General features: G+C 32.7%; 1 protein-coding gene across 1 annotated transcript in view; it reads right to left on the bottom strand.

Moving 5' to 3' along the window:
* Positions 1-7962, bottom strand: part of LOC110995244 (neuropeptide CCHamide-1 receptor) — a 102917-nt gene extending 94955 nt beyond the window's left edge. The window contains exon 1 of the mRNA XM_022262312.2: positions 7800-7962. The gene's annotated coding sequence lies outside the window, so the exon portion shown is untranslated. The remainder of the gene's footprint in view (positions 1-7799) is intronic.
* Between the last annotated feature and the right edge of the window lie 4141 nt (positions 7963-12103).

Here is a 12103-nt window from a genome sequence, read left to right as displayed (position 1 = left end):
TCTTAAATATAAATAAAAAATAAAATACGTTTATTTTGGAACATAAGATCATCAAGGTATCACTTATGTCACGTCATTAAATTCGAACCAGACCCCTACTCATCGGCAAAGAAGACAGAGGGTGTAGGCCGAGAGAAAAAGCCGGCGTAAAAAACTCTCAGTACTCTATTTTTATACAGGGCTACATTAAAAAGAGGATTTTTCTTATGTACATGATAATTTTCGAGTGATCCTTTTCAAATACATCTGAGGATCTACGCAAGGGTCGCTAATGCTGTTTATTCGCAATTTCCTTCAAGATTATTCTACCACAAAGCCTTAATGTACCCAGACAACCTTTAGTAACCACATGTTTAAGTACTTGTAAATTATTTAAAGATATATTACCTCAATAGGTACTATATTTTTATTTGAAGGTCTTTTTTATATATAATAGGGGGGCAAACGAGTCAGTGGGACGCCAAAAAAGCAGTCCTCGCAGCCCATGGACACCCAATATATATAAACATATAAATCTTATAAATTATATATATATATTGTATATAGTGCATAATGCATGTCTCTGTTATTATGCGTGTATTTTTACTACATACAAAGATTAAACACTTTTGAAAGTGAATTAATCGATAAAAAGCTGCAAACGCATTAAAACTCAAATTTATTTGAATAATAAACGAATGTTTTTAGTTACTTTTTATTACTTAAGTATAACTCATTAATATAATACTTCGATTAGAGATATCTTAATAAAAATATCAATTATAAAAAAAAACATGATGGCGCAGAGAACAGATAAAATGGTGTCTGAAGTGAAAAATCTCTTACGTTTTTTACTATTATGTTTTTTTTATTTAAAGTGGTGTTTGTGTTTTGGATCAGCTTATATAATAAACCATAATGTTACTCAGAAGGATTAAGAAGCAAGGACAAGATGGCTGTTTTATATTACAATTCATTAATAAAATATTTTTTATCGACCTATGCAAAATCTATTGAGAGAAAATGAAAAAAAAAACAGTGAGTAGCCTCAATTAGTGTATAGATGGCTAAATAAACCCTTTTATTATAAAAAAAAAGATAGCACCTTTAGATAGATTATGATACTAGAAGCATTATTTACCGTAGTATTTTTATATACTTATATAGAAAACAGATACGCTATTATTGTGTTTAAAATATTTAATAATATCTAAATGATTTTCATGCATACAACAATCGTTTTAATATCTAGGAGTGAGATATTAAAGGAAGTAGCTTTGTCGATCGGCTCATACTGACATCGGTATTTGAGTTCACAACACAAAGTCTAGACTTAGATCCAAATTAGGAACTTCCTTAGATACCAACAAAGGCCTAATTGACCTCAGAGTGACGTCTTTGTCCCTACATCCGTCGAACTATTGTTTGTTAGTTTGACATCCATTTAGACCTTATAGTAGGTAACACACAAACCACAATATTGAACAACGAATCCTCCAAAATGGAGTCCTGTCTCTGTCTGTATGCGCATGAATAATTTTATTTGAATAATCCATTGATTTTTACATAAAAAAACCCTATTAAAAACCTTCTGCGTAAAATCGTTGGACCGGCAAAATGGAAGAAAATAGGACACAAATAAATACGAAAGACCAATCAATGAAAAAAAATCTGACACCAACTAACAATCAAGCCGGAGATCTTCAGACATGGAAGCTACTTTGTCGTAATCTGAAACAACAGGGTGGGAGCATGACGCTCAACAGCTTTCGATCGCACAAAATTAAAATTAAATTGTGAGAAGCGACTGATTACCAGTACCGCTGAAACCTTGTTTAGCAAGGCTTACCTCCTCGTATTTCATACGTCCATTTAAATATATTTAGTCTTCGTAAACAGGTTTATGTTGTTAAGGCTCATCATATCGTAAATATTAAACCGCTTTTTGACTAAATAATAATCTGTTTTATCACACCGTTTTAAGTAAAACATCTTTTTTGATAATAGCGTAAACGATATTCGATAGAAAGGGACAAAATACTTTGTATGTATAGGGGTAAGAATTGTTACATATCAGTGAGAACATTTGGATATTATAATTGTGTTCGTAGCATACACCCAATTGTCAATAATTTAGATTATTCTAACCCAATGGAGCAAAGAGCGTTTTGTTGTGACGTTGTAGTAATGCGACTAGCAAAAGATTTACAACATACATTTTTTCATTTATTACATAGTAATAACATTAAACACACATATACCAAATAAAACCCTCAATTTTAAAGCACTAAACGCTCAAAAACCACACTTCCGTTTAATCCTTTCACTCTATGTATTTGCATAGTTTTTCGTCGACTATAATTTTCCATTCCATTTTTTAAATATTTGTCGGCTTATGTTTAAGCCTGTGAAATGATTTCTTTCTTAAATAAAATTCTATATTCAAATGAAACAAACAAAGTCTTCCACATATATAGTATTACTATTATTTGCAGCTCCACTATTATTAATTTAATAAACATCTTTACATTACACAAAACACAAGTTACATATTAGTTGTTATTCGGCGTCGGGATGACGGTGATCGCCGACTTACCAAACTTAAAATAAAATACACTTAAAACTATCAATCATCAATCAGATTAGAACGTTCGTAAAATGTTCTGGATCACTCTCGAAACCTTAGAATCCTACCAGCTACCTCGTTCTGGTGTAAAACAAAAGACCATGGTAGCTTGGTCAACATTGGCACAATGACAAACACGGCTCAATCAGCATCATACAAGCCGCATGAATGCTGAATTTCACCAACATCGGCTTGATGGCTGGAAATCTTCCACGGTTCGTTTCACGAGGCATTTTCTTTTGCGAACTATCAAACTGTGGAATCGACTACCGGCGGGAATCTTCCCTGACCTTGACGACCTCCAAAAATTCAAAATTCGAGCGTACTCCTCCCTTAAAGGCCGGCAACTCACCCACTAAGAATGGGTCTATGGGCTGCGACAACTGTCTTTTTGGGCGTGCCTCAGGCTCGTTTGCTCCCCCTATTATATATAAAAAAATCAGTCTTTCAACGACTCCAATCACAAAATACTGCTATTCATTTGTTTAATATTATAAAACTAATATAAAAATTAGTTATCAGAATAAATTTCAATAGTAACTTTTAAGAAATATTAGGGCAAAAAACTTCGACTTTTCATTTATATTCTCTTAATATTTGCATAGATAAAATTCATTCAAAAGTCCATTAATCTTTCGGATAGCCTATATTGCCCTATAGCTTTGAATATAAGCTGAATTTTTAAGAACGATTACAAGTTTGAATAATTTTCGCTAAGATCTTCGGTGAGACTTATTAATCTGATTGAAAAATGTTTTCTAAAACGTAATTTGCTTCTTGATACTTTGCTATAACTAATAATTTATTTATTATAATATAATAAATTATTATATTAAATTTTTGTGTTTACTATATATTTTTAGTCTCACTTCAGTAGCAGTCTTGGCCTAGTGGCTTTCGTGCGTGATCCTCATGCCTGGTCGTAGGTTCGATCCCCGGCTGTGCACAAATGAGCTTTCTTTCCATGTGCTCTATTAACATTCGTTAGAAAGAAAATATTGTGAGGAAGCCGGCATGCCTTAGACCCAAACAGTCGACGGCATGTGTCACACACAGAAGGCTGCTAAAACATACACAGAAATCTGAGGCCCTGACCTTAAGAATGTCTGTCGGACCTTAGAAAGGTAGCGCCACTGATTTATTTTTATCTTATTTTTATTAATTTAAATAACTTACGTTATTGCATGTGTAACGTCATACATTAAACAGTAGAAAATTATATTTGGTGTTCGGTTACGATCAACAGAATTCTTGACTTTAAAAACTAAAATATATTATTCACATATTACATACTACATATTATTATGTGCATATTATAAAAGACAAAGAACTTAGATAATTTACAAAGTCAAACAGACTAGATTGTCAAACAAAATATACGAAGCATAAGTCAATTAACGACATTAATAAAAAATAAAGGAATCTGAAATTAACATTATCAACCACAATTTAATATTTTAAGGAGAAAAGAAAGTCTTACTACTGATAAGTAGAGTCAAATTTCACTTTCTCAAATATTTCCTCACACCCTCTTTGGTAAGGCGGAAAATATCTACGTCTTCATAAATTGTGTCGTTAGCTAAAATCCCAATACATTGGCGAATTACGCAGATAATTCGTGTTCGTACGGTACATGGGCCAATTGTAAAAATATTGTCGCATTTTTTTTCAAGAATAAATTATTGGCAAAGATCTTATGATTATGAATCAAACAAACACAGAATTCTTAAATTATTGGCTACTAAATTACTAAAAATATCTTTATAATAATACTAAATAACTAATATTACTAAATATTATAATTTACGAGTAATTGGTGCTTTACTCAGAGAAGCACCATTTAGTTGCGCACTGGCTGAATCCACAAGAATTGCATTATTTATAGGAAGTTATAAAAAAGTTAAAGAAAAAACTTTATATAACAACTAAACTACCGGCTGGAAGCTATGTATTATTAAAATTTATAATTAAAATCTGAAAACAAACAATCCGCGAAAATGGCGGACACCGTGAGGAATTTCTGCAAAAATCCTTCATTCTTTAGTCGATATCAACTCCGGTGAAATAAATACAACTTTTTCTACAGCTGTGATACTTTTTGACATTCAACACCTTTTGTCTTCAGTCACGCACGCTGTAAAACACGCGATACATCGAAAAATTTAAAATTATGTTATATAAGTTTAATAATACATAGCTTCAATCCGGTAAAGTGTTTTCTTTAAATATGTAGAAGCTATGTTAATAAAAGACAATACTATAAAAACGATTTCTATAAGTTTAATGTTTCTATTAAAATCTTTCATTTATTAGTATAAATTTACTAAAAAAAATATGGAAAATAAATAAATATGTAGCTTTTTGTAAATCCAACGAGTATTACTCGAGGGATTGCTTCTAATGACACGAAGACGTTTCCGCCTGGGATGAATAACTCCAAAGATTAGGGTGTCAGGAAAGGAGCAGAAAGATGGCTGTGACCTTTTTAAGATGTTACTTGAATATTCATTTATTCTATAATGTAAGCTTTTTAATGTATTTTATAAATGTCTTAAAAATTCAAAACTCAAAATCAATTATTTATATAGATAACACTATGTAGGTACACTGATGAACGTCAAAAAATATAATTAATAACAAATTTTACATTTACTGCCAGTTCTCAAATCAAGACGGAAGAGAAGAACTGGCAATTATGTCTCCGCCACCCTTTTTAATCGCCAAGTATTTTTTAATACAATGTTTGTAAGGAGCTGCAACCATTACACCATGTTCCACATGACATCTTAAGTAATAAATAATAATTAAATACATTAAAAATAAAGATTTGTCCTCTATCAGCAAGAGCACGCACTTATATTCTCGTGGGAACTACGCAAATACATGGTCGAAATAACTAACATGGGCTGTCGAAGATCAAAACCATAATGCGACCCGACAACTTTACGCTTAATTTCTTTGAATATGTAACGGAGGGCTAACAGACAGGAGGATTTCCGATCCTTATTCATACCGCCGGAACTGTGCTCACGAGTGCGTTGCCGGCCGTTTTCGAATTGGTACGTACTTTTGAAGGGCCCTTAGTTAAATAGTTTTTTTTTATACAAACGGCAAACGGGGCAAACGGGCAGGAAGCTCACCTGATGTTAAGATATAAGTTAGGAAATACTTCAGCCGGTTCCACATAGTGGTAGAGCTGGTAAAAACTGCCTGAAAAACGCCCACTTGTGGAACGACAGATGACGTCATACGGGTGGAATTTCGCTTTCTGCCTTGACTTACAATGATTAAACTCAGCTGTACGTATTAATCTGAATAACTCTACTGTTAGAAGAATTAAATTGATTTTGACTCGTAAATAAAATAAAAACACAGTCTGGTCAACGAAAAACGTGTTCTGTATTTACCACTGAGTGAAATTATGAAAATTAAAAGATATACGAAAAACTATACTAGGCTGAGATTGATATTTTCACGTTAAATCTGTATAAAACTTTTTGATCTTAGAGTGGTAAGCAGATTCATGTTTTTATTAATATAATTAAATTATGCGACCACACAGTTGTAGCTAATATATATAAAATTTATTGAAACACAAAAACATATGGCAGTTCTTATAAACACCACATTACTGGGCATAGGCTGTCAAGGAAGGGACGTGGACATAAGGGACACTACCGTAATTCCTGGCAACGGACTTGCAAACCTGGCGTCCGTGTCCATGGGACTTCACTCTATGTGACCTTTTTGCTTGTCTTCTATCCCATAATCAAAAAATATCCACGCATATTAATTGATAAACTAAAATGTAAAAAAAAAATAATTAACATAAACACTTTGTTTTTTTCAATATTTTAAAATAATTTCTATTTTAAATGTGTTAAATGCCACATGTGTTGGTGCCACAGGGACCAAACTCTTAAAATTAATTATTTATTGTCAATGTTTAACTATGATTATTACTATAAAGGTTAAGAATATTGTAAAACTGTATTTTTGTGTATTTACCTAACTCCAACTGAATATACAATGGACTATGTACAATACGGTAGAAAATTAAACACATTAAATAGAGCAGCGTTGATGACTGCAGTTTGCAAGGTCAAGATTGAAGAGTCATCTAAAGGCCGTTAATTATTGCTTTAAATTATACGATTTTTTTTTAATTAAAGTGATTCTTATGCAGAATGACCATTTTTATGAAAACTCAAGGAAAACAGAGTAGACCTATTTATGTTGTGTATTGTGGTTGATAATTATATACTTTGGCAAATGCACGTTACATTTTCCATAAATTCGATAAGAACACAAAATATATAAAACTATAATTAGACTATATTCAACATATTTAGGATAACATTAGGTCCATGTCATTATGTTAAACATTAGTACACGACTCATACGAACAGAACGCTTCCTTTCAAATTCTTCCACTTCTCTCATCCTCGCCACGATTTTCCGTTCCTTCCCCGCTATCCCTTTTATTCGATAAATATAATATCTAATAAGGGTTACATATTGGTAGAAATAAACGAGAGAATTCAAGAAAAGATTGTACAAAAAGTGTTAGCGTTCCTAAAAGACTGCTGACGCAGCATTCTTCTGGCCATTAGCCCACTGTTCTATAAACAATGGAAACACCGAACTGAATCATTTTTATTTAATCTTCGATAAAATGAATAAATAAACCCTGTATATTCCGTACTAGTCAGTTGTGTTAGTGTCAAAATAAATAAATAAAAATAATTAATTGAAGAAATTCGTGACGCTATTTAGAGATTTTATATGACATCAGACAAGGCATTTTATTAGGTAAATCGTTTTAAGCCTTGTGTAATTAGACATTTGATATATTTATTACTTAAAGTTTATAAAGCTTTCATAGCTTTTAAGTTCAGTTAAAATTTAAGAAAGGTTACGGAAGTTTATGTTTACAATCTGAATCAAACCTTCAAAAGTATTTATAAATAATACTATATTATGTATTTATAAGGAAGAACTAGTTAAGGTTTCGTTAGAATGGAAACTCATAGTTCTTTATCATTTGTTTTACTTCAGCCACGACAGTTTCGGAGTTTTTTAATGACTTTATCTATAAAATAGTAAAAACGATAATTCAATTACGAGGGAAATTTCTTATAAAGTAATAATTTAGCGATATTATTTGTTACTTTGATTCCAAAGCGAAACTTACCCCGAAACTTTCACAAGTGCCACAAAAGTTATTCACAACACAATATTATATCAAAAAGTTTCAAATACACCAAATAGTTTGTTATCTATGCATTACTAATTCGAAATTTAAATCGTAACGTTCCCGCGATACGCGCCCCGCCTTTCACCTGCGGTAGCTAGGAACCGACTGTGGGCCATCGAAGCTTTACACCACTGAAAGTGGCATATAACGTAGCGGAAAAATCTCAAGAGCTCTCTGCATTATTAAGATATCATTTTCTTCTCACCCTGCGATAATTTTCGCAGGCACAATAGCTTTTATAGATAATAGGTGCTGATAAATAGGTTACATGACTAACAGTTTGGGATTCTTTTGAAGCGCCATATTTTACGGGAGAATTTCGATATTCAAACGATTATTGTTTACTGATAGAGATCTTCCCGCGAATTTTTATTTATTTTAATACTAGAATAGCACTCAAATTGTTATCCATCGAGCTAATGTCTGTGATTTTAGACTTAGTTTTATCTTTTAGACATTTAAAAATACAGTATCACGATCACAATATATCTTTGAATAGAAGATAAACGAAGATTATGTTATATGAATCTTCGACTTGGATTGAACATTACTTTTGAAATATAATGCCTTTGTCGTTCATAATTTGCTTAGTGTTGTTATAAGTTTACGGTTATTTTATTGATTTATTTATTGAAATGAATTAAGTTGTAAATATTTCTATTAACTTACTTAATTTTTATTCATTAATAAAACATAAGTTATTAACGCAACGTTCGCAGTCTCAAGGTAAAATTTCTAAAGCAATTTCATTTTTGTCCGTCGAACTATATAGAAGTAATCTGAAATGGCCGATCTTATAAACGGGATTCGAGAAAATTGGACCTACAAAAATTTCGATTTGTCAACTTGGATTTGGCTACAAATTTATATTTTTGATAAATTTCACTATAGATGAGATAATCTTTTTTATAATAACAATGAATTTATAATATAAGAGTCTCTCTGGTACATAAAGATATTGCGCATGTAGAATATAATGAAAAAAATCTTTAAAATTCTCGTTTTGTCGTTATATATTTCCATATGAGGCAAAGAATTTGAAATTTTCACGGCACGAAGTTACCATGATTTACATAAAATGAAAAATTTTGTTTTCAATGAAAACATTTTCTGACTCAATGTTTAAAATATCTGACTGTTCCTGAGGAGATCAAAGGGGTTTCTCCCCTTCAATCTTGACGTTAAACTGGCAAAAACACAAAAAAAAATATTTAGTATTTACTACACATTTATATACAAGTAATTTACCGTTTAGAGGTCTTTTTTTATAGAACAGGCGGCAGGAGGCTCACCTGATGTTAAGTGATAGTCTAGATAAGTCCATGGGCGGCGGCTCATGGACACACTCAATGCCAGAGTGCTCGACAGTGCGTTGCCGGCCTTTTAAGAATTAGTAAGCTCTTTTCTTGAAGGACCCTAAGTCGAGTTGGTTCGGAAATATTCAGTGGGCAGCTAGTTCCACAAAGTGGTGGTGCGCGGCAAAAACTGCCTTGAAAACAGGTGGAATTTCGTATTCTGCCACGACGTCCGATGATGAAACTCAGCTGCAGGTATTATTCCAAACAACTCCTCTGAAAACTCTCCATGGTAAATGCGGTAGAAGATGCAAAGTGACACACATATCTACGCAACGCCAAAGGATCAAGCCGCTTGGAGAGAGATTGGTCGTCAACGATTTTAAAGTAGTTATTAGCTAGAGACGAGTTCTAACGTTAACATAAACACTTGGCTTTAAACTTTTTATGTAATTAATTCTAATCTACTTATCATATAAAAGTTAATAAACAAAATTGTATTTGATGTCCGTAAAAATATATTGCAATAATTAATATTATCATTTGATATTGATTGAGGGGAAAAGTTGAACGCTTTTTTTGACTGATGTGAAATACTTGTTGAATTTTCCCTTATATGCCTCACAATAAGAACGCTTCTTCTTATAATTTGTTTAATATTATGTATATAATATTTTTTTAGCAGTGTTGGCCTAGTGGCTTCAGCGTGCGACTCTGATACCTCAGGTCGCAGGTTCGATCCCCGGCTGTGCACCAATGGACTTTCTATGTGCGCATTAACCATTTGCTTGTACTGTGAAGGAAAACATCGTGAGGAAACCGACATATCTTAGACACAAAAAGTCGACGACGTGTGTCAGGCACTGAAGATTTAAAAATGGTCATGAAACAGATTCAGAAATCTGAGGCCAAGACCTAAAAGAGGTTGTAGCGCCACTGATTTATTTTTATTTAATATTTTTGAGAGTATTCTTCTCTTAGGGGCTGCAGTGTGCGACTTTCATCCCTGAAGCCGTAGGTTCGATCCCCGGCTCAGCACCAACTTTGGACTTTCCTTCTAAGTGTGCATTTAACATTTGCTCGAACGCTGAAGGAAAATCGTTAGGATACCGGCTTATATCAGACCCAAAATGGCGACACCTACTCGCCTATTAGTTTGACAAATGATCATGAAACAGATACTGAAAGCTGAGACCCAATCCTAGAAAGGTCTGTTGAGGCGCCACTGATATATTAATTTATAATTATAACATTTTACATTTTCTGTATGTAATCTAACGAAATTAAACTATACTGGGGGCCTACCTATCTTTCTAAAAACGATCCATCGATGAGTTCCGTTCCTTAATACGCATTAAGGATGTGGCGCGGGGTCATGGGCATAGCAACGTACTCGCGAGCCCTCTGGCATCGAGAGTGTCCATGGGCGGCGGTATTACTTAACATCAGGTGAGCCTCCTGCCCGTTTGCCTCCTGTTCTATAAAAAAAAATGGGACGATTTTGATTACTGCTGAGATCATGTGGAAATCTTAAGTGGCTAATTTAATAAAATAGAAAACCTTAATGGTAAATATTAGTTTTCATACTAAATAACTACATTAAATCATATCTCATACCCAAGTTTCTCATCCACAATTTTAAAAAAGACTAATCAAAAATTATCGTGATTTATGTACACTTTTTATTTTGTATATACCCTTTCCAAGTTTAGTTTAGTCCCAATAACTATATGTATTATGATTTTGCACTTCTTGCTTACCTTATCTAATTTAATACATTTACACAGTGGCTGCCTGGAAGAGATCGATCGAAAGTGGTAAGGCTGCCAGTTATCTTCTTATTAATTTAATTATGTTCAATTTTTATTATGTAAATGCAATGTAGTGTTAATAAATAAATATTAAAACATACACTTCATTTGTAGAAATAACATGACTTCGACTTCTCGCAAGACAAATTACTTCTTTACGCTTTGTACAATGTATACCCAAATTTTCTGCCTAATCTTGTCGTTTTGGTTAATGATAAACATAGACACAATTAGTGTCAAATAGAATTTCAACATTCTGTCTAGAGTTGCTGTGGTTACGAGGTTCAAGATGAGATTCCTAAAATTCCTAGTTATTATATTAAATTACATATAGTAAATCAAATTACATTATAGATAATGGAAGCTGTAGCAGGAACATAATAGAGGTTTTGTCAATTATTTGTATAAGGTAATTTTTAAAGCTAGTGTGTATTGAAATTCCATACAATATATAGCCATCATATTCGAAGGATTCTTGCTTCCGTCTAGTTCTTAATACAAATTCTACATCACTTTGAAACTACTAGCACTAATTTTATAGTTCACACATTCTGATGGGCGTGAAGTTAGCCGCCTAAAGTGCAGTGTATATTTTTGTATAATGATTTTTGAGTATCTATGAGTATTTAAAAAAAAAGGTCTTACTTCAGAAATAGTCTTAGTGTAATATGTTTCGAGATTATATGATTGTTTTATATTTAAGCATCATTTCATTATAACATTCTAAACAAAATATACACTGCACTTTCATTTAAATCGTAATTTAAACTGATTACTGAGAACTTAGTGTTACAAGCTCTTAGATTTTTTAACGTAATATGAGGCAATCGGGCAGGAGACTCCACTGATGTTAACATACCGCCGCCCATGGACATTCACATTTTCAGAAGGCTCGCAAATGCGTTGCCGGGATTTCAAGAATTGGTACGCTCTTTTCTTGAAGGACTTTAAGTCAAATTGAAACTAAAAGATGAACGGGAGTCGGACTACGAGTATATCGCTAAGCTGAAATTTGCTAACAGGCGAAACTTTTAAATATCCCTTCCATAATAAAGTTTTAAATCCTTAACGATATAGCTAAAGTTTGAACCGGCCGTTCCGGACTGAGATTGTGCTCTTCAGAACTAAAAGGGAA

Source organism: Pieris rapae, chromosome 21 (genome assembly GCF_905147795.1).
Source record: "Pieris rapae chromosome 21, ilPieRapa1.1, whole genome shotgun sequence".
NCBI lineage: Eukaryota > Metazoa > Arthropoda > Insecta > Lepidoptera > Pieridae > Pieris > Pieris rapae.
Note: the sequence above shows the minus strand (reverse complement) of the source record. Positions and strands in the feature narration are given on the sequence as shown.